The sequence below is a fragment of the Sapajus apella genome, unplaced genomic scaffold (genome assembly GCF_009761245.1).
Source record: "Sapajus apella isolate SASKATOON/1434 unplaced genomic scaffold, GSC_monkey_1.0 scaffold5, whole genome shotgun sequence".
NCBI lineage: Eukaryota > Metazoa > Chordata > Mammalia > Primates > Cebidae > Sapajus > Sapajus apella.
Window position 1 is genome coordinate 47,373,086 of NW_022436945.1, and position 25,692 is coordinate 47,398,777.

At 35.0% G+C, this 25,692-nt stretch overlaps 1 protein-coding gene and 1 long non-coding RNA gene across 6 annotated transcripts in view; both read left to right on the forward strand.

The window, feature by feature from the left end:
- Nucleotides 1-25,692, forward strand: part of ADGRL3 (adhesion G protein-coupled receptor L3) — an 844,276-nt gene that overhangs the window by 496,805 nt on the left and 321,779 nt on the right. The gene's annotated exons all lie outside the window — the stretch shown is intronic.
- Nucleotides 5,950-13,136, forward strand: LOC116545623. The gene is made up of 3 exons (XR_004266382.1): nt 5,950-6,110; nt 11,032-11,037; nt 13,124-13,136. It is a non-coding gene; the product is annotated as an uncharacterized LOC116545623 (long non-coding RNA).

Sequence of the window (25,692 nt, forward strand, 5' to 3'; positions counted from 1 at the left end):
GAGACCATCCTGGTCAACATGGTGAAACCCCGTCTCTACTAAAGCTACAAAAAAAAAATTAGCTGGGATTACAGGCACGCGCCACCATGCCCAGCTAATTTTTTTTTTGTAGCTTTAGTAGAGACGGGGTTTCACCATGTTGACCAGGATGGTCTTGATCTCTTGACCTTGTGATCCACCCGCCTCGGCCTCCCAAAGTGCTGGGATTACAGGCTTGAGCCACCGCGCCCGGCCCTAAAAAGTTGGAGTTTAAAGAAACAGAAGCACCTTAGCTATATGGAATTCTGTAAGGCAGCCTATCTCAAAGTAGGTTCTATGGAATATCAGCCAATGTATTTGATGGGGGAAAAATGGCTACATGATCAAGTAAGTTTATAAGACAAAATAATAAGATATCACTACCCTTATCTCATAGAAGCATGTTAAAGTTATGCTAATTTTTTTTTTTTTTTTTTTTTTTTGAGATGAAGTCTCTCTCTGTGGCCCAGGCTGGAGTACAGTTGTGTGATCTTGGCTCACTGCAACCCCTACCTTCCAGGTTCAAGTGATTCTCCTGCCTCAGCCTTCCAAGTAGCTGGGACTAGGTGCGTACCACCATGCCTGGCTAATTTTTTTAGTAGAGATGGGGTTTCCTCATGTTGGCCAGGCTGGTCTTGAACTCTGACCTCAGGTGATACACCTGCCTTGTCCTCTCAAGTGCTTGGATTGCAGACATAACCCACTGTGCCCAACCAAAATAACGGAAGGTAGGTGATAAACTCATGATAGCTTAGAAGACACCTCCTTTTTATAATCTGGGAAATAAAGATTTGAACACATTTTTACAAAATAATCATATTATGGGATATGATGAAGATTTTAGAAGAAAAGTCTTGAGTTGTTAGGATATGAGGAATGTTAAAGAAGGTAGTACTGGCTGGGCGTGGTGGCTCACCTCTGTAATCCCGGCACTTTGGGAGGCCAAGGCAGGTGGATCATGAGGTCAAGAGATTGCAACCATCCTAGCCAACATGGTGAAACCCCATCTCTACTAAAAATACAAAAATTAGCTGGGTGTGGTGGCACGTGTCTTTGATCCCAGCTGCTGTGGAGGCTGAGGCAGGAGAATCGCTTGAGCCCAGTAGGCGGAGGTTGCAGTGAGCCAAGGTCCTGCCACTGCACTTCCATCCTGGCAACAAAGTGAGACTCCAGCTCAAAAATAAGCTACTAAAAACAGAAAAGAATATTTTGGCTATCTTCTCAGGGCACTGTGCATTTTTTCTTTTGACACTATGATCAGAAGGCTTGTTCCCTTTGAATCCAGCCAATTTTATTCAATTTACATGGATTTTCAGTGACTATACAACTTTTACACATGAACAAAACACCTTTTTAAGGGTATTTTATGTTTCCCTTACATTTTATTAGCATCAGCCCTTTATTCCTGGTTGGCATTTAACTAATTCTTTACAAAATTCATTCTGACATTCATTTTATTTGAGCTTCTAGTTCTATGTGAATTTCAGCTTTTACTTTTATGCCTTTGATTTCTGCAACTGAATAATTAATATTAAAGTGATCAGTATAAGTAAAAGAAGTTTGCCGAAAGCCTCTAGAAATCACTGTTGAAGATTAACTTACCCAGGAACCCCTTTGGTTACAGTCATTGTGTCCAGCTCATTGACTACAACTTTCAGTCCTCTTAAATGAATCATCACTACTGCTTTTATTTCTGCATTCTACTTACATAGATAGATAAACAGATAGATGAATAAATAGATATCAAGATTAACTTTGTCAAATTATGAAGAGTGTAGTTGAATCTTCACTCCTGTGTTTTCTTGATATTCTAGTTATATTCATTTGATATACTTTGTGACTTACTCCATTTTCATTCTTAGGTAATGAGGATCCACCTTTTCACTCATTCTAGAATCTTGCTTGTGTCTTAATTCAGTATCACTAATATGTTTTTTAAACATACATTTCCCCCATTTTGACACAAGGTATTTATTTGTCCTCTTATTTCTATATAACCTCCTTTGTATTTTATTATTTGTGAAGTAGTCTTATCATAATGAGTGAGAATCCTTCAGTAATTTACATAAATTATCTATGGCTCAGTTTCCTTTTCAGTAACATGGAAATAATTATAGTATCTGTGTTATAAAATTATTACAGGCAGCAAATAAATTTAAATGCTTAGAACAGTACCTGAAACAATGTAAATGCTCAACAAATCTTAGTTGATATTTTTTTCAGTACCCTACTCTCAAATAAGAAGCATGACCCATTTACAATCTTCCTGTGGAAGTGCTTTTGAGAACAGAAAAATTTTAAGTAAAAACAAAAGTTTCTTTCAGTTACTAAGCTTGATGGGTAAAAGGGTTATGCTAAAAATTAGTATTTAATTATTTTTACATAAATATCTTGTGTTAGACATCTATGTGGTAAAAAATATGGAAGAATGAAAACTGCTTATTCTTTCAACATCAAAATTTTTTTTTTTATTTTGGAGTTAAAAAACAAATATTAGAACAACAGGATATGATTTAGAAAAAAAAAATCCATTTATAAGAGATAGACATCAAGACTGTCATTTCTATTGTTAGGAGTAGCAAGTTAGGACAGTCTTACTAGGTAGTGACAGAGAGGGGCAGATGAAGGAGAAAATGGACTGAAAAAAAGACCAAACCGTGTCATCACAGAATCTATGTCTCTGTTCTCCATCAGGCTGCATAATACTTCTTTATATGTTGCTTCTATTGTTTGCTTTAATGTTTATTTTAGCCTTTTTTTTTTCCTACATAAATAAAGGGTTTGTTTGTAAGTTAGAATGGAGAGAAGATGAGAAACAGTATCTGTTCCCCAGTAGGTGGTCAGTTAGCATTGCAGGCATAGAATACTTGCTTTAAAAATGCTGACCAGCATACTCTTTCTTTAGATATAACACCAATGGTTTTTAGAAGACCTAATGTATAACCATCTTTAAAATCTAATTAACAATGCTTCACAGGGCAACTCTATTACTTGCTGAAGGATTTTAATGGGAACATAAAAATTATAATTGCTAATGAAGGTCACATATAGGCACACTTTGTTATTTGATATCGTAACACATCCAAGATTGATTGAAAAAAATGTATCAGAATCTCCTCACTTATCAGTAAGTAAATATTTCCATATGATGTGCCCTTCTGTGAGTACAGGCATACCTCAGAGAATTGCTGGTTTACTTCCTGATCACCTCAATAAAATGAATCTTGCAATAAAGCAAGTCGTATGAAATTTTTGGTAACCTAGTATATATAAAGGTAATGCTTATACTGTAGTCTATTGTGTGTAATAGTATTTATTTCTAAAAAAGTACATACCTTAATTAAAAATGCTTAATTGCTAAATGAAATATTAATTAAAATATTTTATTGTTAAAAAATTCGAATGATCATCCAAGCCTTCAGCTAGTCCTAATCTTTTTGTTGGTGGAAGCTCTCACCTTGATGCTAATGGCTGCTGATTACTCAGGCTGGTGGTAGCTGAAGGTTGGAATTACTGTGGTAATTTCTTAAAATGAGACCAATGAAGTTTTCACATGGATTGACTCTGCCTTTCACAAAGAATTCCTCTGTAGCATGAAAGGCTTTTTCATTACTATTTGACTCACAGAAGAACTTGTTTTAAAGTTAAAGTCCCTCCTCTCAAACCCTGCCACTGCTTTATCAACTAAATTTCTGTAATATTCTTTATTGTCATTTCACCAGTGTTCACAACATCTTCACCAGGAGCAAATTCCATCTCTAATAACTACTTTCATAGCTCTTTCATAGCTAGCCTCTCCTCATTGTTTAAGCTTTATCAGGAAATTGCAGCAATTCAGTCACGTCTCCAGACTCCATTTTTAATTCTAGTTCTCTTGCTATTTGCACAATATCTGCACTTACTTACTCCACTGAAGTCCTCGTCCCTTCAAAGTCATCCATGAAAGCTGAACTACCTTCTTCCATTTCCTGTTAATGTTGAGATTTAAATCCCCTCCCATGAATCACAAATGTTTGTAATAGCATCTAGAATGGTGAATCCTTTCCAGAAGCTTTTCAATTTACTTTGCCCAGATCCATCAGAGGTATCACTATCTATGACAGCTATAACCTTATGAAATACGTTTCTTAAATAATAAGACTTGAACATTGAAGTTACTGTTTGATCCATGAGCTACAGAATGAATATTGTGTCAGCAGGCATGCAAATAATATTAATGTTTTTATATATTTTCATATCAGAGCTTTGAAGTGGCTAGACAGGTATGTTCTTCAATGAGTAGTGGGTGGATCATTGATATGCATGAGTGATATATATTAGATATATAGATATCTATTAGATATATAGATATGTATATTAGATATATTTTATATAAATTGCATATACATATATATAATCGTTGAAAAAAATACACACACACACACACACACACACACATTGTGAGACAGGTTCTCATTCTGTCATCCGGGCTAGTATGCAGTGGTGCAATCTTGGCTCATTGAAGCCTCAGTACTGTACCCCCTCACCCCCACCCACTGCTCCACCCCTCCCTCCACCCCCGGGCTCAAGTGATCCATCCACCCAGCCTCCTCAGTAGCTAGGACTATATGTGGTTGCTATGACGCCCAGCACTTGTCCTCCCAAAGTACTATGATTACAGGCATGAACTACTGTGCCACTGAGTATAATATATATATATAAAAATAAATATAAACATGGCACCAATTGACTTGTTCCATGCTGGGTTGCCACAAACCTTCACTTTGCAAAAAATGCAATATCTGCAAAGCACAATAAAATGAACCTCAATAAAATATGTCTGTGCTAATACTCTGAAGGAAAGGTAAAATACAGAGGATAATCTTGATTTTTGAAAATAAATAACAACTTATCAATTTCTTCTAATATGCCTAGTAAGTTCATATTATTTTTTCAATTGATTTTAAATGTGTTTGCTGTTGATTTTTTAAGGCTATGTTACTTATATATATATATATATATATATTGTTCTCAAATATCTGTCTCAAATATATATATATATTTGAGACAGATTCTTGCTCTGTTGCAAGGCTGGAGTGTGATGGCACAATTTCAGCTCACTGCTACCTCTACCTCCTGGGTTCAAGCAATTCTCATGCCTCAGCTTCCCAAGTAGCTGATATTACAGGCATGTACCACCACGCCCAGCTAATTATTTTATTTTATTTTATTTTTAGTAGAGACAGGGTTTTGCCATGTTGCCCAGGCTAGTCTCAAACTTCTGAGCTCAGGCAATTCACCCCACCATGGCCTCCCAAAGTGTTAGCATTACAGGCATGAGCCACCATGCCCAGCTGAGTAGTAATATTTTGAACAGAAGCCTTTTTCTGAGCAGTAGGTCTCAAAAGAGGGATTAAAATATTCAGTAGACCATGCTGTTATCCAGGCTTTATTATTCCATTTATAGAGCACAGGTAGAGTGCAGAGTAGATTTAGTGTAACTCTGAAGGGCCCTGGGATTTTCAGAATGATACATAAGTATTGGCTTCAACTTAAATTGATATCTGCATTGGCCTCTAATAAGAGACTATATTGTTCACTGAAGCTTTGAAGCCAGACATTGTTTTCTCCTATCTAGTTAGATGGTATCTACTTCCAATAAAGGCTGTTCTAGCTACAATGATAATCTGTTGTTTAGTGTAGCCACCTTCATCAATTTTGTTTGCCAGTTCTTCTGGATAACTTACTGCAGCTTCTACATCTGCACTTGGTGCTTCACCTTGCATTTTAAAATTTTGGAGACAGCTTCTTTTTTTTTTTTTTTGTCAAAAGGATAATCAAATTTATTGGTCATAAATCAAATGTCTACATGGAATACACAGATGAATATAAAAACTTTGAGTACAAGAAAATAGTTTAGGTTGGAAATGTGGTGAACTGACACATGACAGCTTCTTTTTATAAAACGCCGTGAGTCAACTTTCACTAGTTTCAAATTTTTCTTCTACATCATCACTTCTCTCAGCCTTCATAGAATTACAGAGAGTTAGGGCTTGGGTCTGGATTAGACTTTGGTTTAAGGGAATATTATGGCTTATTTGATCTTCTATCCAGTCCACTAAAACATTTTCCATATCAGCAATAAAACTGTTTTGCTTTTTTAATCTTCATCTGTAAAATGGATTAGCACTTTTAATTTCCTTCAATAAGTTTTCCTTTGCATTTACAAGTTGGCTATTTTGCACCAGAAGCCTAACTTTCGGACTATTTCAGCTTTCAGCATCGCTTCCTTACTAAACTTAATTATTCTAGCTTTGATTTAAAGTGAGATGCTTGGACTCTCCCTTTCACTTGAATAGTTAGAAGTCATTGCTGGATTATTAATTGGCATAATTTAAATATTGTTGTGTCTCAGGAATCAGGAAGGCCCAAAGAAGGGGAGAGGCAGAGAGACAGGAAATAGCTGATCAGTGGCACAGTCAAAACACAAACATTCATTAATTTTGTCATCGTATATGGGCATGCTTCATGGTTCCCAAAACAATTAAAATAGTTACGTCAAGTATCAGTGATCACCGATCCCTGTAACATATATGAAAAGTTGGAAATATCGCAAGAATTACCACAATGTGATATACAGACACTGATTAAGCACATGCTGTTGAAAAACATGGCACCAATTGACTTGTTCCATGCTGGGTTGCCACAAACCTTCAATTTGCAAAAAATACAATATCTGCAAAGCACAATAAAATGAAGCTCAATAAAATGAGATATGCCTGTGCTAATATTGTGAAAGAAAGGTAAAATATAGAGTAATAATGTTGACTTTAAAAATAACTTGTCCATTTCTTTTAATATGCCTACTTAGTTCTTTTTTTTTTTTCAATTTATTTTAAAGATGTTTGACCTTGATTTTTAAAGGTATTTTAGTTTAATGTGGCTGAAATGTGGACATGTTCAGTTTTCTAGCTAGACCTTAGAAATATTTTTTGTTTTTTTAAATCAGACATTAGAAATGTTTGTAAGTGTATGGAGAGTAAGCAAATGAAGAAGAATAAGTAAAAGAAAGAAAAACCCTGGCGTTTCATGTGCTCAAATATACCCCAGCATGCCTCCATGATATGTTAAGGCCTTCCACTGTTCCGAGACCCCCTGATGATAGACCCATATGTGCCTGATACCTTTTGCAAGCATAACAAGACCCCATTAGAGATGTTGTGGAGGGCTCAACTCACCATGTGACTGCTTGTATTCATTTCAAATTCAATATGGGTAACTCTCTCTTGCTTTTATTCTTTCTCATCCTTTGTGGGTGTAAAGTGTGATTTAACTAAATTTCTTAAATATGCTACATTCACCATACCCAAATTTCAGCTGTTCTCCTCTGAGATTCAGGTTTTGTGGGTCACTTGGCAGAGCTTTATTGGATTATTTCCAAACTTGCCATCTCCTTTTTGTTTAGTATTGCAGATAATTTCATATTTATTCATGGAAAGTTTCATGTGAGTTTATACTGGCTCTGGGAGAAAGGGCCGCTGTGCCAACAAAAAGTGTCCTTTGGTATGGAGAGGGATTTAGAGGCATTATATATTGTCTTACTCTAGTGAACTCATGTATCCAAGTCATGAATCTGAAGTTGCAAATGCTTTTTAAATTGTAGTTGCTGAGTTTTTTGGTTTTTGTGTTTTTATGATATTAGCGAGAGAGGTTTGCTAATTCTTACTCAATATTTAAAATTTGTTTTTAAAGGTACTTTTAAAAAATCTAGCTACTGGCTATTTAAAGTCTCAGGATCTTCAATTGTTTTGATTTGAAATTAAAATCATGTTGAAAATTCAGGCTCCATAGATGGATAATTTATTATTTTTCCAACTTTTATTGGAAGTTCAGGGGTACATTTGCAGGATGTGTAGGTTTGTTACATAAGTAAAGAGTGCCATGGTGGTTTACTGCACAGATCAGATGGATGATTTTTTTTTTTTTGCAAGAATAGAAAAACAATAAAAAATTCAAAGAAAAACATGATATTATATATATATATATATATATATATTTAGTTAAAAACAAAAATTGATCAAAGTTGAAAGGTATCGTGTTCTATTCTTAACAATTCTTAAACTTTATTCATTACTTATTCATTTGTTTCAGATGGAGTCTCAGTCTGTCGCCCAGGCTGGAATGCAGTGGCCATGATCTTGGCTCACTGCTACCTCTGCCTCCCGGGTTCAAGTGATTCTCCCCCCTCAGCCTCCCAGTAGTTGGGACTCCAGGAGTGCACATGCCGGGTTAATTTTTATACTTTAGTAGATACAGGCTCTCACCATTTTGGTCAGGCTGGTCTTCACTCCTGACCTCTGGTGAACTGCTGGCCTCAGCCTCCCAAAGTGCTGGGATTATAGGCGTAAGCCACTGTACCCAGCTCAATTCTTAAACTTCAAGCCCTATTATACACATAGGAAATTTGCTAATTTGTTATACTGATCTTACTATTACACACTTCTGACCATTTCTACTACATTGTATCAACTTCTTAAATTTAGCTGATTATTTTAGCTAATTTTATTTTAGTTTAATTTATACATGTTTTGGTAATTTACTGCTTATTTAATGCTACCTAATTGGCTCATGCACTTAATTGCCTAATTATTACATGAGTATAAGTCATGTCCTTAGCAAAATTATGAAATCTGAGGAAGCGAATACTGTGTTTTCTTTTTTTGTGTTTACCTTTGATCCTTCAGTCATGTTAATCATTTTGTATATAACGATAAGAATATGCTAGTTTCCAAGCATTTACTCTGTGCCAGGCTTTTTATAAGCATTGCAGTAAGCCAAGGAGATAGAGACCTTTATGATACTTTCATTTAAAAAGGGAACTGAAGCAAAGAAAGATTATGTATTATTCACTCATCCTTACATAGTCAAATATTGATAGAATTGGCTGGGATTGAAATTGAAATTAATTATGTGACTTGAAAGCCTGATCTCACAACCCCTCCCCCCCCAAAAAAAAAACCTTGCCAATAACTCTGCCCCCCAACTCCCGAAAAAAATACAATATAATATTTATTGAATAAACTGTTTTTACCTAGATAAATTTGAATTCTGCCAATAGTAGCTAGTATAAACTGTATTGATGATTGCACTCAAATTCTGGTGTATCTAAGAGAGCTAGTATTTTGGCATGGAAGATTACACAGCATGATAGAATGAAATTTAAGTAGAAAAAAATGCATCTAACATCTGGAGTGGCTGTGGGTCTCATTGACTTTTACCGTGATATAGCCATGCTACTCTTAGACAAATACTCAAGGAGGCATGTATGTTTATTATAGTCAATCTAGCTTTGCTAACAGAAAACATACTTATTATTTCTAAAACTGGAATTGTTTGATAGATGCTACTTTTATGGACATTTAAAAATGAAGTGAGTTCTTCATCTTATTCAGATATCTAAACCATGGCTTTAAATGCAGTTCTGAAATCTGTGGCTGGATGGTAGGTTTTTCCCTGGTTTTGGAGTCAAAGCCTTTGTCCTTTGTGAAATCCTGTGTGTCTATCTATATATATATTTTTTAATTATTGACTCTATTGTTCAGAAACAATAAGTAGCATTTACATTTTTAAAAAGCTAATGAGGATCAGTCTTGGGGAATGGCCATTGAGCCAATCTCTAACTTTAAAACATCCATAAATTTACGCAGGGGGAGGTTCTGTCCTTTTGAGACTTCACTTTGGAATGTCCCTTTATTCTCCAAGAGATCCTTACTTGCAGGATTCCATGTACCTGCCAACTAGAGCCATTATCTCTTACCTGAATAACGGATCCATAGATTCTTATGCCCAGGTGGCAGACCAACAGAACTGTAGCAGTTTATTGAATTTTTGAATTTTCAAGTTGGATTTTGAATGAATTATACTAAGCAAGGTATTGCATATTATTTGTAAGGTTTAGATAAATGGTGCTAAACTTGTTTACTTAAACATGTGTATTTACAATACATGTAAATATCAGAATCTTGGTATTTCTCTTGAATGAACTAAATTTGATTCAATAGTGTGGAACTACACATTCACATAGTGTGTTTCATTCCCTATATAATTATTTGCTAATCTGACAACACTCTAATATACTTGTCAAGCAAAGTTCATACACTTCAAATGAATATTATTGATTTGTGTTTTTTTGTTTATTGTTTTTTGTTTTGACATAGGCTGTATTCAAGTGATATCTCACATGCTATGACATAACTCTACTCACTTAATTTAACATTCCATCCAGCAGACATTGTACTTCTCAGTTGTATTAATAAATGTGCCAGGTTGATCAAAATTAGATGACACATTTGTGAAGGATTTGTAGTACATTATAAATCATGTCGATTTTGGGAGTCTGTCCACGAAAGTTACCAACAGGTGAACATGGTGCGTAAGGGAGGACCAATCCCAAGATATCAAGACCTAATTAGAAACATCATTTTGGAGCACAACTTACTCTAATATCAGGGATTGCTGTTCTCATAAAAGACATTTTGTAGGACCACTATCAACATTCACAGACAATGTGACCAAAGAGTATTTGCCTGTTACTATTTTAGGAGGACAGTGTTATTTCACTTCACTAGTTATAAATGATATTTAGTTTGCAATGTGGAAATCTTGCACATAAAAAGTATGCAGTGATTGCTAGTGTTACTTTCTGTCCTTTTTTTTACTGAAGTTAGGATCCAGTTGGCAGCAGGGGACCGTACAAACCTAACAGTGCTATCTTAAAACATATGCTTCATAGTCTTTTTATATATAAAATAGTATGATTGTAGAACTGTTAAAAGAAAAACTTGAGGCACATTAAATCTAACAGTGTTTAATTGAGCAAAGAATGATTTGCAAATTGGACAGCTCCCGGTACCAGAATAGATTCAAAGCAACTTTGGGGCTGCCACATGGCTGATAACATTTATGGACAAAAAAAATGGAAAGGGCCATACAGAAAACAAAAGTGCAGTACAAACACAACTGGATCAATTACAGCTAAGTGTGTGACTTATTTGAGCCTGCTTTGAACGGTTGGCTGCCTGTGGTTGGCAGCGACTTCACTGCTTGTTATGAGACCAGGTTACAGTCTACACATCAAGTGAGATTGCAGTTCAATATATATGGAGAAAACTTGAGGTCAGACATAAAATATGTACAGGAGCAGCTTTGGGCCAAACTTAATTTAACAGAATAGATGCTATTTTCAGTAAGTCAGTTAGAGTACCACTAGCTTTAAACATTATCAGGGAAAAACATGTTTGAGAGTTTTAAGAATCATTGCAACAAAAATTGTATTTCACTTTTGCATTTCATTTCATACCGTGTTACATTCACAAACAACAGTACAGCATTTTGGTTAGAAACAAGGTTTTAAGCCAGGTGTGGTGGCTCACGCCTATAATCCTAGCACTTTGGGAGGCTAACATGAGAGGATCACTTGAGCCCAGAAATTCGAGACCAGCCTAGGCAATATATTGAGACCCTGTCTCTATAAAATTAAAAAATTAGCCAGGTGCAGTAGTACACACTTATAGTTCCAGCTAGTTGGGAGGCTGAGGCAAGAGGATTGCTTACGCCTGGAAGGTTGAGGCTGCAGTGAGCTATGATTTTGCCACATTGACTCCAGCCTCAGTGAGAAAACAAGACCTTGTCTTAGACAAAAAAGAAAAAAAAGAAAGAAAAAAGGGAAGGTTTGGAATCTACAAATGTGAATTGAAATCCTACTCATAGACAATTCAGTTCATTTAGCCTCAGATCTCTTATCCATAACATGAAGATATTATAAGATGAATAAATGAGAAATTGTATGTAAAGTGCTCAGTACAAGTATTTATAGAATTTGAACTCCATTCACTTAATTGAATGGAATGTAAAAATTAAATTGCGTGATTATTAAATATTAAATAAATAAGACAGCAGTGGCTTCATGCAGATGGAAGCCATCTTTTGAATTTAAATATGTGGCCAACACATGTTCACATAGTGGTATCATATATTCACTACCATGTATCTCAATCCCCTCAAATTTTGACTTATGGTCCATGTATAAGTCATACCACTATGTGAACATACATTGGCCACTGTTTAAATTCAAAAGATGGCTTCCATTTGCATGAAGCCACTGCTGTCTTATTTATTCATCACTGGTTTTAGTTCCTTTTGTCTCTTGATATACCTTTCTCTGTATACATTTATGTTCTGTGTTTCTGCATTGAAATGTATTGTTTAAAATTTAAAATTGACCCCATTGACAAAAATGACTACTACATGCTTTTCAGACTGTCTGTCAGTTAAACATGAAGATCTGAGTGGCACAATACTCAGATACTTGGAAAATGATGAGGTCTGATATTGCAGCTGCTGCAATGAATTCTGTGCATTAAAAAGTAATTACATAAATATGTAATGATAAAACTGTATAATTATTTAATTATGTAAATATGAATGCCAGTTACTATATTACTAGATTGACTCTGGAGCCTTTTTTTAACATTAATAAACATAGCCTGCATTTTTATATTAATTGTACCAGTTAGTGATGATATCTGGTGCACATTTCCTCCAATGAGAAGACATTTTGGAGCCAGTTATGCTTGCGAGACAAGGACTGAGTATACTCATTTTTTTCCTGTATGTTCTTTATCCAACTAGAAATTAGCTCTTATTAACTCATCATTAAGTTCATTAAGTTGATGAATCAGCAAGTATTTATTGTTTGCCTAGTGTTCACCAAAGCATACATTCTGTTGCCTGTAAATTGCTTATAAATATTTCAAGTTCCTTGCTAATTTACTGTGTTAAATTAATTGACCTTGATCTAATTCTAGGTCTATTATATTCTCTCAAAATCTTAAACATTGCAAGGGCTTACTTTTGTATATGTAAGTCAGTAAATGAAAGTATGTGAATTGAAATTCCAAGCATTCTCTGTCTCTTTTATACTTTTTATTCAAGTAGTCTGGGCCCCTTTACATAATACTGAATTAAAGATGACTTTTCAAAGTTCCTTTCTAAGGTGTATTTTAAAAGACTAAGAAATAAGAGTCCAAAAAATGAGCAATGGTTTTTCACATAGAAAGTATTTTAGTTAATAATTTCTTATGATAGAGGTCTATCTAAACACATTTTCTCTCATCACAATAGGAAAAGCTATTCAAAGGCTAACTTCAAATAAATGTTATCATCTCATTAAATGAAGTAGGAGAAAAGAATTATTACTTCTGCCCAAGTGCCAATCATCAGGTGTGTCTAAGCTATTTGTGAACTCAGGATTCATGGGGTAGGTGATTTATCTTTCTCCATTCCCAGGATTGACAAGAGAATAGACAGAATCACCCACAACAAGTTCTATTTTTTCCCCTTTTTTATGCCTGCAGAATGTGTTCTATGGAATGTGTAAATGTTCGACCTCTCACTACAATTCTTTTCTGAACTTTTCACTCTCAGCTGCATGTAACTGGAAAGAAAGTTACAAAAATAAGCTAGTAATGTAGCAGTAAAAAAAAAAAAAAAAAAAAAAAAAAAAAGGCTTTTTGTTGTGGGAGAACGAGTGAAGAAAAGCTGCCATGTAACATACACACATGCACACAAGATTAAAAATATATTTTGCAGTAACAAAATTGAAGTGACTGCTAAGTAAATATAAAATGATATTATGATAGAATCAGGGTTAAATATTATGGTCAATGTACTGTTTTGTTCATGTGTGCTTGAGTACACACACACACACACACACACACACACACACACACACATTTAGTAGATACCTCTGCACACATGTTGCATCCCCTTGGTCCAATTCTGATTTCAGCCAACCTGAGATGAACTATTGTGGGCACTCAGGCCTACCTCAGGTACCCAATTCCCACCTCAAATACCTTCTATTTGTCTTTAAGCATTCTTCCCTAAGACTTTCCTCAATGCCAGTGGCTTGCTTCGTGGGCACCCCAGCCATCTGCTTGTGTGTGGTGGATGTCATACTGGTGAAGATTGTCCTCAAGCACTGGGGAGGAGGAGCTCATGCAGATTTTTCCAGCTTCCAATTTCAGTTGTACAATTCTGGGTGGCAGTCTGTATTTCTCAGGGATCTTGAGATAATTTGGTTCTTCTTACCAACAGCAACAACTGCAACAATACCACATATTTTTGGCATTTCCTCTTTGTCTGTATCTCCTTTCCTTTACTCGTATTTCCTGGGTTCACCCCCCTACCCCCCAGTAAACTACCTGCATCAAAGTTCTTGTCTTGGGCTCAGCTTTTTAGGGGATCCCAAACTAGAATGCTATGCCACATAGTAATATCTGAACATACTATGTTTGAGTAACTCAAAACATTTGTAGGCATCATCAATCAATAAGTATTTAGCAAATATTATTTATTTAGTATTACAAAAATATTATATAACCATTTATAAATCTGATTTGATAAAATGTTAATTATCTTACCACTTTTTTAACATTTAGCATATTATCTACCTTCTTAAAAAGCAGCTGTAATATTGTTGGTCAAGTAAGACTTACATATTTGAAACAATTGGCCAATATTATACAAAATCTGCTGCTTTCTGGCATTTCACTGATTATTGAAGTTCTTGTAAACACTGTAATTGAAGATGTCTTACTCACAGATCAAAGTGACAGATTTCTATAAAACTTTCTTCCTAAGACTTATATTTTAAAAGCAGACTGCAAACGTCATAGTGGAGGTTGCATTTCATTCATTGTAAGATAAATGTATAGAAAATTGTTAAAGGCAGTATTCAATGGTAAGTGATGTGTGCTGGGGTGCTGATATAGGAGAATCATATTTAATTCCAAAAGAGCTAATTAAAGAAGAGTGGCTCTATAAGCAACTTGATTTTTCTTATGTAAAAGGAAAGTATTAACATATGTGCAAGAAAATAGTATATATAAATGAAAGAAGACATTTATTCACACATAGCTTTTCAGAAATAAGATCAAATGTATCATAATAAAAATTCTAGCGTATATGTAATCAGAGATATTTTGCACTTGTGGTAGTTTACAAAAATGATGTTGCATAACTTTTTTATAGCTATGGTATTGCCTGGTTTAATAACATTTATTATTATTTTTTCATTGTATCGACATAACCAAGGACAAAGTTGTTGTCATGTGGAGCTTGGAGAGATGAGGTTGTATTACCTGTGAGCATCTGTTCTAAGCATTGCATCCTTGGCCAACTGGTCACCGTGGCTCTAGAAAAGCAGTTATATAATCCATTTTCTTTCTATATTTTTTTTATATTTTTACTTTTTTTTCTTTTTTTTTTTGAGACAGAGTCTCACTCTGTCACCCAGAGTGGAGTGCAGTGGCACAATCTTGGCTCACTGCAACCTCCGCCTCCTGGTTTCAAGTGATTCTCCTGCTTCAGCCTTCTGAGTAGCTGGGATTACAGGCACCTGCCACCACACCTGGCTAATTTTGTATTTTTAGTAGAGATGGGGTTTCACCATGTTGGTCAGGCTGGTCTTGAACTCCTGACCTCATGATCTACCTGCCTCGGCCTCCCAAAGTGCTGGTATTACAGGTGTAAACCACCACACCTGGCCGTATAAGCCGTTTTCATAATCATCTTCTGTGACAGGGAAGGAATTGGAAAATGAAGAGTTTGTTTAACTTTAAAGTAAAAATATCCTTTCCTTGACAATACTGTCAGGAAAAGTACTATTTTTACCATTTTGTTTATTCCTCAATTATCAGCTTAAAAATACAGGACTAAATTTGCCTATATTTTATTTTTATTTGCTCAAATGGAAGCAAATTAGATTTGCTAATGACTTACTTTTTGGTGATAAATTTAAGAAAGACATCAAGTTAACATCATAAAATTAAACCAATTAACTTTAGCTGTACTGCCTTCTTCTGTTATTGAAAAAGTTGTGTAGCTCCAGTAACAATGGATAGAACATTTTAAAATGTAAATACATTCCTCGTTGACCCTTTTCTAAATTTTCCCAAGTACATATCAGAAATATAGATCTGGTTCTATCCAACTGCCATTTATTAACATTAACAATGTAGCATTGCTGCCAGGAGTAGAAAAAAAAAAAAAAAGAAAGAAAAAGAAAATTAACCTCTCTCTTCTGCCTTCTTGAAGTTTGTAAGATAAATATGTACTGATTTTAAAGGAAAGTGAACATCAGTAAACTGGACAGATTTATTGAGTTAGCTTGTAGCAAAATGAGTTTGCTCCATTTTCACATAATTTTTCTGGTAGTAAATGTTTTAATCTATTGATGTCATGGAGAAATGCTACATTAGCTATAAAACAGAAAGAGGGCACTGTTCAGTGACAGGACCAATAATATGTATAGTGCAATAAACACTTTGCAAGAATTTAATGGCCCTGAATTCAAATAGATAATATATAGTTCACTAAACTGAGAGAGAAGATTCATAAAACACTGCCAAATCCTCCAAATGCATAATCTTAGATGTACTATTAAGACATCAGTTTTACAATGGTAGATGAAACTCCGTGTGTTTTGAAACAGAACAAAAATGCATTGTTGTAGCATTGAACCACACTGGGATTTTATACTGTTTTTTTTTTTTCTTTTATATTGTAGGCTTTTGATGTTAACTTCCATCACTAAGGAGTTAATATTTTCTGTGATAATTCTCTCTTCTTCTGTAAAATTAATAAGGCACAATAGAGCCTAGAACTTGACCATATTGTGATGAATTTATGCATTTACATGCGTAAAAGGGAAACTGATGTTAAGGAAAGACTTGTGGGTTAAGATGTAATTGTTTGTTGTTAGTAAATATAGAACTCATAAATCTCAGAAACCTAAAACTTTATCTCCATGCTGTTTCCGAGTGTGTATATAGTGTGTGTGTGTGTGTGTGTGTGTGTACTGTATATAACAAACCATCCAAAATTCATGACTTGAGATTTCATTTAAAACATCATGTATTTGAATATATTTTTCAAATCCACTGACATTTGAAATAGGGCATCAGGATTGTGTTACTTCATTTTCTGGGTGGGAGAAAAATAATTCAGTACAAACTGATCTGTAATCTTCTTGGGAAATTATATGCTATCCAGTGAGCATAAATCTTGGAGCAAGATTGTCTTATAAATTTCTAGCTCTGTCTCTTACTTGATTTGTGACCTTGAGCTAGTAATTTTAATTTCTCAGCTCCTCATTTGTTTATCTGTAGAATGGTAATAATATAGTTCCTACCAAAAAGTTGTTTTGATAATTAATAGTAACAGTTTCCACATAGTAAGCATTCAATAACTGTTAGCTATTCTTTCCATAAATTCATCTTGTTTTAAATTTATGCATTCATTTAATTATGTTTAAAATGCCCTCAAATCCAAGCTGTTTTGTTTGCAGTTTTCATTATTTAAAAATGTGGTATAGTGGGGCTGGGCATTGTGGCTCACACCTTAATCCTAGCATTTTGGGAGGCTGAAGCAGGCAGATCATCTGAGGTCAGGTCAATAGTTCAAGACTAGCCTGGCTAACATGATGAAAACCTGTCTTTATTAAAAACACAAAAATTAACCATGCATGATGGTGCATACTTGTACTCCCAGCTGCTCGGGTGGGTGAGGCGGGAGGATTGCTTGAACCTGGGAGGTGGAGGTTGCAATGACCCGAGATCATGCCACTGCACAGCCTGGGTGACTGAGTGAGACTCTATCTCAAAACAAATAATATAATAAAATTGAAATGTAGCATAATGGAACAAAGCATGGTTATTTGGTTTTTGGCTTAGGGTGAGGTTTGTGTAATTAGAATATTAACCAAAAATAACAAATAGTTGTATTAATTAAGCTTCATAATCAGAAAATACTCACTTCAGCATAGCATTGGCGCAATCCAAATCACCATTTTATTTCTATTTTTTTCCTTAAATTTATCTTTCTTAATACAAATAAAGTTGTACCTGTTATTCAAGAGCATCTGAGATAGAAAACTCTTGTATTTATTTAATAAATTTAAAATATTTATTGAGTGGCTTGTTTTAAGTGAATATTTCACAGCGGACAATGAGACAGTCATTGAACATACACAGCTTACTTCCTAGTAAGTTAGCAGAATTTATCATAACATAGGGGTTCCTGAAAACATATAACTTCTATTTAAAATGTATTTGTTCTTTAAAGTTGCATTTCATTTTTTTTACAAAAAATAACACCTTATGTAGAAGGTGTGCTATTTATACAGTACTTACAGTTAATATAAACATAAAAGTAAAGATTTAATAAGGATCAACTCTTATCTGTTTAATAGGTATCAGCCACTTTTTTTTGTCTACCAGGAAGCTTATTTAATTAGTGAGGAAGTTACACCTAGTAAGGTTATATTGTTGGTAGTTCCTTCCCTAATGATCTCACTAACAAATTTATTTTTATGACCCTTCTACAGATGGCTTTTAAGGAAAAAAAAACATATTTGGGGCTAGTTAGTTTAAATAGACTGTAAGGTATGTTGACAGCAGTCCAATGAGCAAAGAATAATGTGGTCATTTGTTTCATTCTCTAAAACTGACTTTTCCTCTGATTTAATACATTTCACTAAAACAAACAAAAAATACATTTAGTGAATGGCCTCACAGATGTTGATTGAGTATTACAAAAAATGAGAGGGAAAGCATACTTTATACTATATTTCTATTATTTTAATTTAATTTTTCTATTCAATTCCTCGCCTTTGGATTGTATGTCACATTATATACATTTGCATGACTATCTGCTTATTAATTCCTTTGTCAATTTTGACCTACCCGGTTTATACCAGTATTTTAAGGAATATGTATTCTTTCTGTCACTATCTCTCACAGGAGGAACATAAATTTGTAAGGAAAGCAGATAGGGAAGATAATGCCGTCATTCTCAGAGGCATGCAATTCTTGTATTAAATATTCCAATACTGCAGAACTAAATGCATTATAAAGAATGGAAAATAAGTAGAAACTATTCACTATCCAATTAACGATATTTGATTAGGCCAATGAAATAATGCTACTGAATTGTCGCAAACAAACTATGTTGGTCACTGAAGAATGAAAGAAGAAACAGGAGGAACCACATGAGAAAACCGATACTTTTACAAGTGTACTTTAAGATACATGATGAATAAAACATGATTTTTTTTTCAAGTAAGGCAACCACTAGCAAATAGTTTTATGCGTACCACTTTGTTCTTGACATATTTAGTTCTTCTACGCCTACGTCTCTTTCACCTTTTTCAGACATGTTTTATTTTTATTTATTAAGACAGAGTCTCTCCCTGTCACCCAAGCTGGAGTGCAGTGGTGTGTGCTCAGCACACTGCAACCTCGCCTCCCGGGTTCAAGAGATTCTCCTGCCTCAGTCTCCTGAGTAGCTGGGACTACAGGCGCCCACCACTGGCTAATTTATGTATTTTTAGTAGAGATGAGTCTTTGTTATGTTGGCCAGGCTGGTCTCCATCTCCTGACCTCAAGTGATATGCCCACCTTAGCCCCTCACAATGCTGGGATTACAGGCGTCAGCCACCGCACCTGACCCCTGTCAGACATTACTGACTTAAGTCAAACACCGGCTTCTGCTTTCCAGGTGACCAACATGTACCTGGTAAGTCTGGAATGTGGTACTGCCCTAAATGGTATCCAAGAAAAGCATAGTAATCTGAAAATAGACCTTAAATTGATAACTTTGAGAAGAGATTCTTTAGCAAAACTTAGAGTGTTACTTTGTAAGATAAAGTTATTCCCAGTTACTGATATTAACTTTAAAATGTTTTGTTTGTTGAAATCACAATCATATTTTTATTGAAAGCAGGCCGCCAACTCATTTTCTATTTTTGCTGAATATAGCTTAACAGATAAAGCACTCGTGGCATTTAGACAGTAATAGGGATAGCTGGGAATAGTATTTTCTCTTTAATCAATGGAGATATTCAATAATAGTAGCTTACACATGAAAGATAGTGGTTTAATAATTGTACTCTGGTGAGAAGCCTGGCATTGTATCTTGGATGTGGCACTTACTATTTTTTTTAAGTTATCTGTACCACGGTTTCTGCCAGTGTAATCTTGAAATCATGACACTATCTAACTGCTAGTGGTATGTATTAATTGGATAATAAAGAGGAGCAGGCACTCAATAAATATGGGTTGTCCTCATCATTATCATAACCATTATGTTCTGTTTTCCCAGAGAGCGTAGCACAGAGGTTTAGTGCAGGCTTCAAAGTTCAAACACCAGCTCTACCAATTACTAGTTATATGAGCCTTGTACTTATCTGCATAATGGTGACAATAATCTCAGCAGGGTTGATATGAGGATTAAATAAGACAATAGAGGGAATACCCAGCACATATAATGGTGTAGTGTAAATACCGAATAAGTAGGACTAAGAATAACTTAAATTTGAGTATCAGTAAGGAGGAATTTCACAGATTACAAATCTTCTTAGCAACAGTATTTGGGTTCCCTATTGACTTACAGGATCAAAGGTGAAGTCTCACAATAGGCATCTGAAAGCTGAGGAGCCAGGAAGCCAGTCCGAGTCTCAGAGCCTCAAAAGTAGAGAAGCTGACAGTGCAGCCTTCAGTCTATGGCAGAAGGCCTGAGAGCCCTTGTAAATCAGTGATGTAAGTACAAGGGTCCAAAAGCTGAAAAACTCTTAGTCTGATGTGAGGGCAGGAAGCATCCAGCACAGATAGAAGATGAAGCCCGGAATACTCAACAAATTTGCTCTTTCCAACTTCTGCCTGCTTTATTCTAGCCCCTGCACTGGCATCAGATTAGATGGTGTCCACCCAGATTGAGGATGGGTCTGCCTCTCCCAGTCCACTGACTTAAATGTTCATCTCCTTTGGTAACACCCTCACAGACACCCCATGAACAATACTTTGTGTCTTTAAATCCAATCACATTGACACTCAGTATTAACCATGACACTATATTTGAGGGTTTTGCATGGACAGAGTCACTTTCACAAGCAACAATCATCGTGTAAGCCATCCTTTCCTCCCATCACTCCCCTTTTGAGGTATGTGAGTGCTCAGTGACAAAGCAGATTAGGTAAGACAATAATTAAAGGAAAATCAGAAGCTTCATGTAGCTTTTACAAAATGTTTGACCTTTCAAATATGAATAGAAAATTCATAGAAAGCTTGAAAAACAAATATTATTTGCATAAATTTTTTTTCCTAGAAATGATAGATTGATTGAATTTTCTTAAATTATATAAAAATTGTATAAGAAGCATAATGTATCTAAACACTCAGATATCATTTATTTGAGCCAATATTTTATAAATGACAAAAGTGAAACCAGATAATTGAGATTTTAGCCCCAAATCAGTTTACTATTTAATCCTGAAGAGTATTTAAAATAAAGTAGTAAGTAATGTGGTAATTTTTGATTCACTTGACAATTTTATGGATTATGAGGGCAGAAATTGCTATCCTAATTCTATTGACAAGATAAACCCGAGCTGTAAGAAGTCGTTACTTTATTTCTGATAGAATTATAACTAAACATTGTCTTTACCAGACCTCTTGAAATCTTGTGAATTAATCTCAGAATGGTAAGTTTATATTGAAGTAGGAAAGACCACAAACAAACCTCTCAAGACCAAACTGGGAAGGAAATGGTGATTTATTCGGCCGGGAACTCTGGCGGGCCTGAATGCCCCAATAGCCGAGCTCCTCGACAAAGAAAATCCTTGCCCTTTTAGAGGCTCACAGTTCTAGAAATTATATGTGAAAGGGTCATGATCCATGAGATAGGCATGTAGTACATGACTAGATGGGGGTTTGACCATATGGAAGCAAAAACCAATGCCTTCCTGAAAGATTCCTCCATACCATGCCTGTGAACTACAAGAGTGTGATTAAGGGTGGCACCCGGGTCTGCCAGCCTTTACTTCTCCTGTTGAAATGCAATGTAGAAGTCTAGGGGGAAGTACTCTCAGAAGCATAAGAGGATTAAAGGTCTCCTTCCTCACTATCATCATTTCATGCAAGAGAATAAGACTACAAAACCCACCAAAACATCCCTTAAGAAAAAAGCAAAACACCAACAAAACCCAGCATCTTGAGGATTACTCTAGAAATGCTGAAGAGCTATGTAATATTCTGGCATTTTGTAGAATTATTTCAGATGCCTCGGTCAACTTGGGGCTGCATTCACTTGCCAAAGAACAGAACATATTTTGTATTTAATAATAACATGGTGAATAATATGTTCATTTGTACAAATATAATTTTTAGAACTGAAACAAAAAAATTTTAGAATTCTTTAGAAATTGACATATGTCAAATATATCCTATATATGTCAACCGAAGCCCTTAGAAGGTAGCTTTAAGATCTTCACTCATTGGTTTTTTTTTTTTTTTTTTTTAATTTTTTATTTATTTTTTTTCCCATTTATTTGTTTTATTGCATTTTAGGTTTTGTTTTTTGATGTTTGATAAAATTGGGATGCCAATTCATCTAAAATAAACTGTGATTTGGAGCTAATATCTCAATTATCTAGTTTCCTTTTTCTTATTTATAAAATATCAGCTTAAACTAAATGCATCTAACATACTTTCAGTCCCCAAACTCTGGGACTATTAATTTTAAAGTATTTACTAAATTTCTGAAATTAGATCTAGATTCATTTTTAATGTCATATTTGGTACATATCCAGAGCTGGATGTATAGAACCTAGTAATAAGAATTAGTCAAAAATGTATGTCTTAAGAACGAATAGATGACATTTTCCATGGGAAGTTTAATTTTAGTCAAACCATTTTTTCTTGTGTTTCTAACTTCAGCTTCTCTTGACAATTCCCCCTTTCTCCATCATTCACTTCTTTCTGGTCAGTTTATAATGTCTTTACACAGGTTTCTTTGAGAGCATTTAAGAACAGCTTATATATACTAAAAATCACCAGTTATTAGACTATAAGTTTCCCTGAGGCAGAGATCCGTTTGTCCTTTATAGCATTGTCTTAATGGTGATATGGCTTCAATGACTGGAGAAACACCAGGGTCCTTTGTCTGGCACCAATAAGATTAATGACAGGGACACACATGGAGTGGTTTTAAGGAGAAAGAAGCTTAATAGGCAAAAAAGAAGGAAAAAAGCTCCCCCATGCAGAGGAAGGGAGGGCTCTGAACAGAGAAAAAAACCCACCGCTTCCATGGAAAGCAGTAGGTTTTATTGGGAGGCTGGAGGAGGCGGTGTCTGATTTGCATAGGGCCCAAGGGATTGGTTTTACCAGGTGTTTCATTCATTTAGCCAGTGAAAAAAACTGGCCCTCCCACCTTAGCCTTTTAATATACAGATGCAGGTTGCCATGATGCTCTGTACATGTGGTGTTATCTAGAGGTGGCCATGACACCTAGCACATGTGGTCACGAGAAGTTGGTGGGAACCGTTGGATCCGGTTTCTAGTCCCCAGCATTTGCATATCAATGCTTGCCAGTCAGGTTTTTCAAGCTGCCTTCTGTTGAAGAAATGTTTCAGGAACTGTTTTTATTAAAAGAGGAAGTCTTACCGAGGACCCCTTACCCTTTCTATCTGCCTAAAATAATTTCTTAATAATTCCTGTAATAATAGCACCAACAAAGTCATGAGTTTCGATGAGGATGAAGTAGTGTTTCACAGGTTGACTTCACAGAGTACACTTGCAGTAACTGTTAAGTGTTATGATTGTTACTATTTGTCTCTATTCACAGCTCTAAGTGTGCTGCACATAACAGTAGTTCCACAGATGTATTCAGTGGATTTACTACATAAACATGCATATTTAATCTTACATACTCTGAGGTAACTCTGCCTTTGTTTAGCAACTCTAAATGTCCTGTAGTTATTATGTAGTGGTAACAAATCAGTATAACAAGGGTACGTACATCATTGAAGACGCAAATATATCAACTTTAAATATTACGAATAATAACTTTGAAAAATTATTATTTTTACTAGAGCTATTATAAATAGATTCTCAAAAGGGTCTACTAAGAGCTGCATTTTCTTCTAAAAGGCTAAATTGATGGTTTGAAAGGTTTAGCAGATCCATCAAGGAATGGAATGTTAATATAAAATAAAAGGCCATCTCAGTTTCTGTAGCATCTATAGATATTGTATTTAAGTGTTTAAATTAGAATGTGGCTAGTGAAAGCATTTATGAATTATTGACATTTTCAATCTGCACACTCCAGGATGAAATTCATTAGGAGGTGTTAATTTTGGAAACAAATTATATAAAGCCATTGTAATACAAGGTGCTTGAACAGCATTTTTATTCACTGATGCATGGGTATTATTTGAAAAACATAATTTAGAAGCTGAGCTGCAGAGATTACTCCTGTGTCTCATTAAATAAAGGATTAGTACTTTATTTACAGAAAGAGACAGATGTCTGTCAGAATTTTTGATATGCAGTATACCAAAAAATTTAATGAACTTCACATCTTTTTTTTCTTTCTATTTACTGAAGTGCTTCTGTATTTCTTGATGGAAGTGAAATGGAAGAAGAGAATTATCTATTTCAGAATAATAACAAGTAGGGAGACATGTGTTATTCAGCATAGGTTTGTTTCCAGTGATAAGAGAAATCTTGTTTTTCCTTGGTCAAGAAATGTGGAAACCACTTTTTTCCTGTTTTTTTTTTTTTTTTTTTTTTTTTTTTTTTTTATCTTCTCTGGAGAGTCACTTTGTAGCACTAGCACACTAGTCTCAAGGGATGATAGCACTGAAAAGTGTGGCATCCAGTCCCTTTCTCTGAAAATACCATAGTGTCATTTAGTCATTGCACAAAGCATGGCAAATATTAATTGAGCTCTGCTTATGCATTGAGCACTGTAGATGAGTAAGATCCATTTTCATCATATCGAACATCAATAATGAATATGTTTATAATATCCAAACTTGGATTCCTATTTCAACTCTACCTAAACAAAGCTTGGCAACCTAAGCTTATTAGCCATAGAGCCATGGTATTTGTGCCTCAGTTTCCTTATTTGAAAAGTTTGGATGATGAAAGTGCCTGCATTTAAATGTCTACTTAAATATTAATTAGTTTTGTATGTAAAACTCCAGTGCTTAATGAAGGAATGTTATACCAGATATAGTGCCTACTCTCAGGGAGATTCTATTTATATATTTGCCTTCTTTAAAGTAAGCTTCTCCATAGATTTAGTGACAGGAAGGAAATGGAGAAAAATAATGAAACAAGCAAACTGGGTTTCCTTGAGTTTGTACATTGTGAGTCAGCATAACGTATTAGACAAATGGCAGGACTCTGTCACCTACCAGGGTTGACTTTGGTCAAACCCTTTAGTGTTTTCACCCTCTTTACTCTTCACTGATGGGAATAATAAATACTACATCACATGGTTGTGTTGTTAATTCTTCAAGAATTCAGGAAGGTGAGTCATGTGCAGCATTTTATTAAATTATAACATGCTGTTCATATGTAATGTACAGGTTGAGTACCTCTTATTTGAAATGCTTGGGATCAGAAATGTTTTAAATTTTGGACATTTAGGATTTGAAATATATTCATTGTTTTGGAAAACTGAAATGCTCCAGCATCTAAAATTTTTTTAGTGCAAACATGTTGCTCAAAGGAAATGCTCACTGGAACATTTTTTATTTCAGATTTTTTATCTAGGATGCTTAAACTGTAT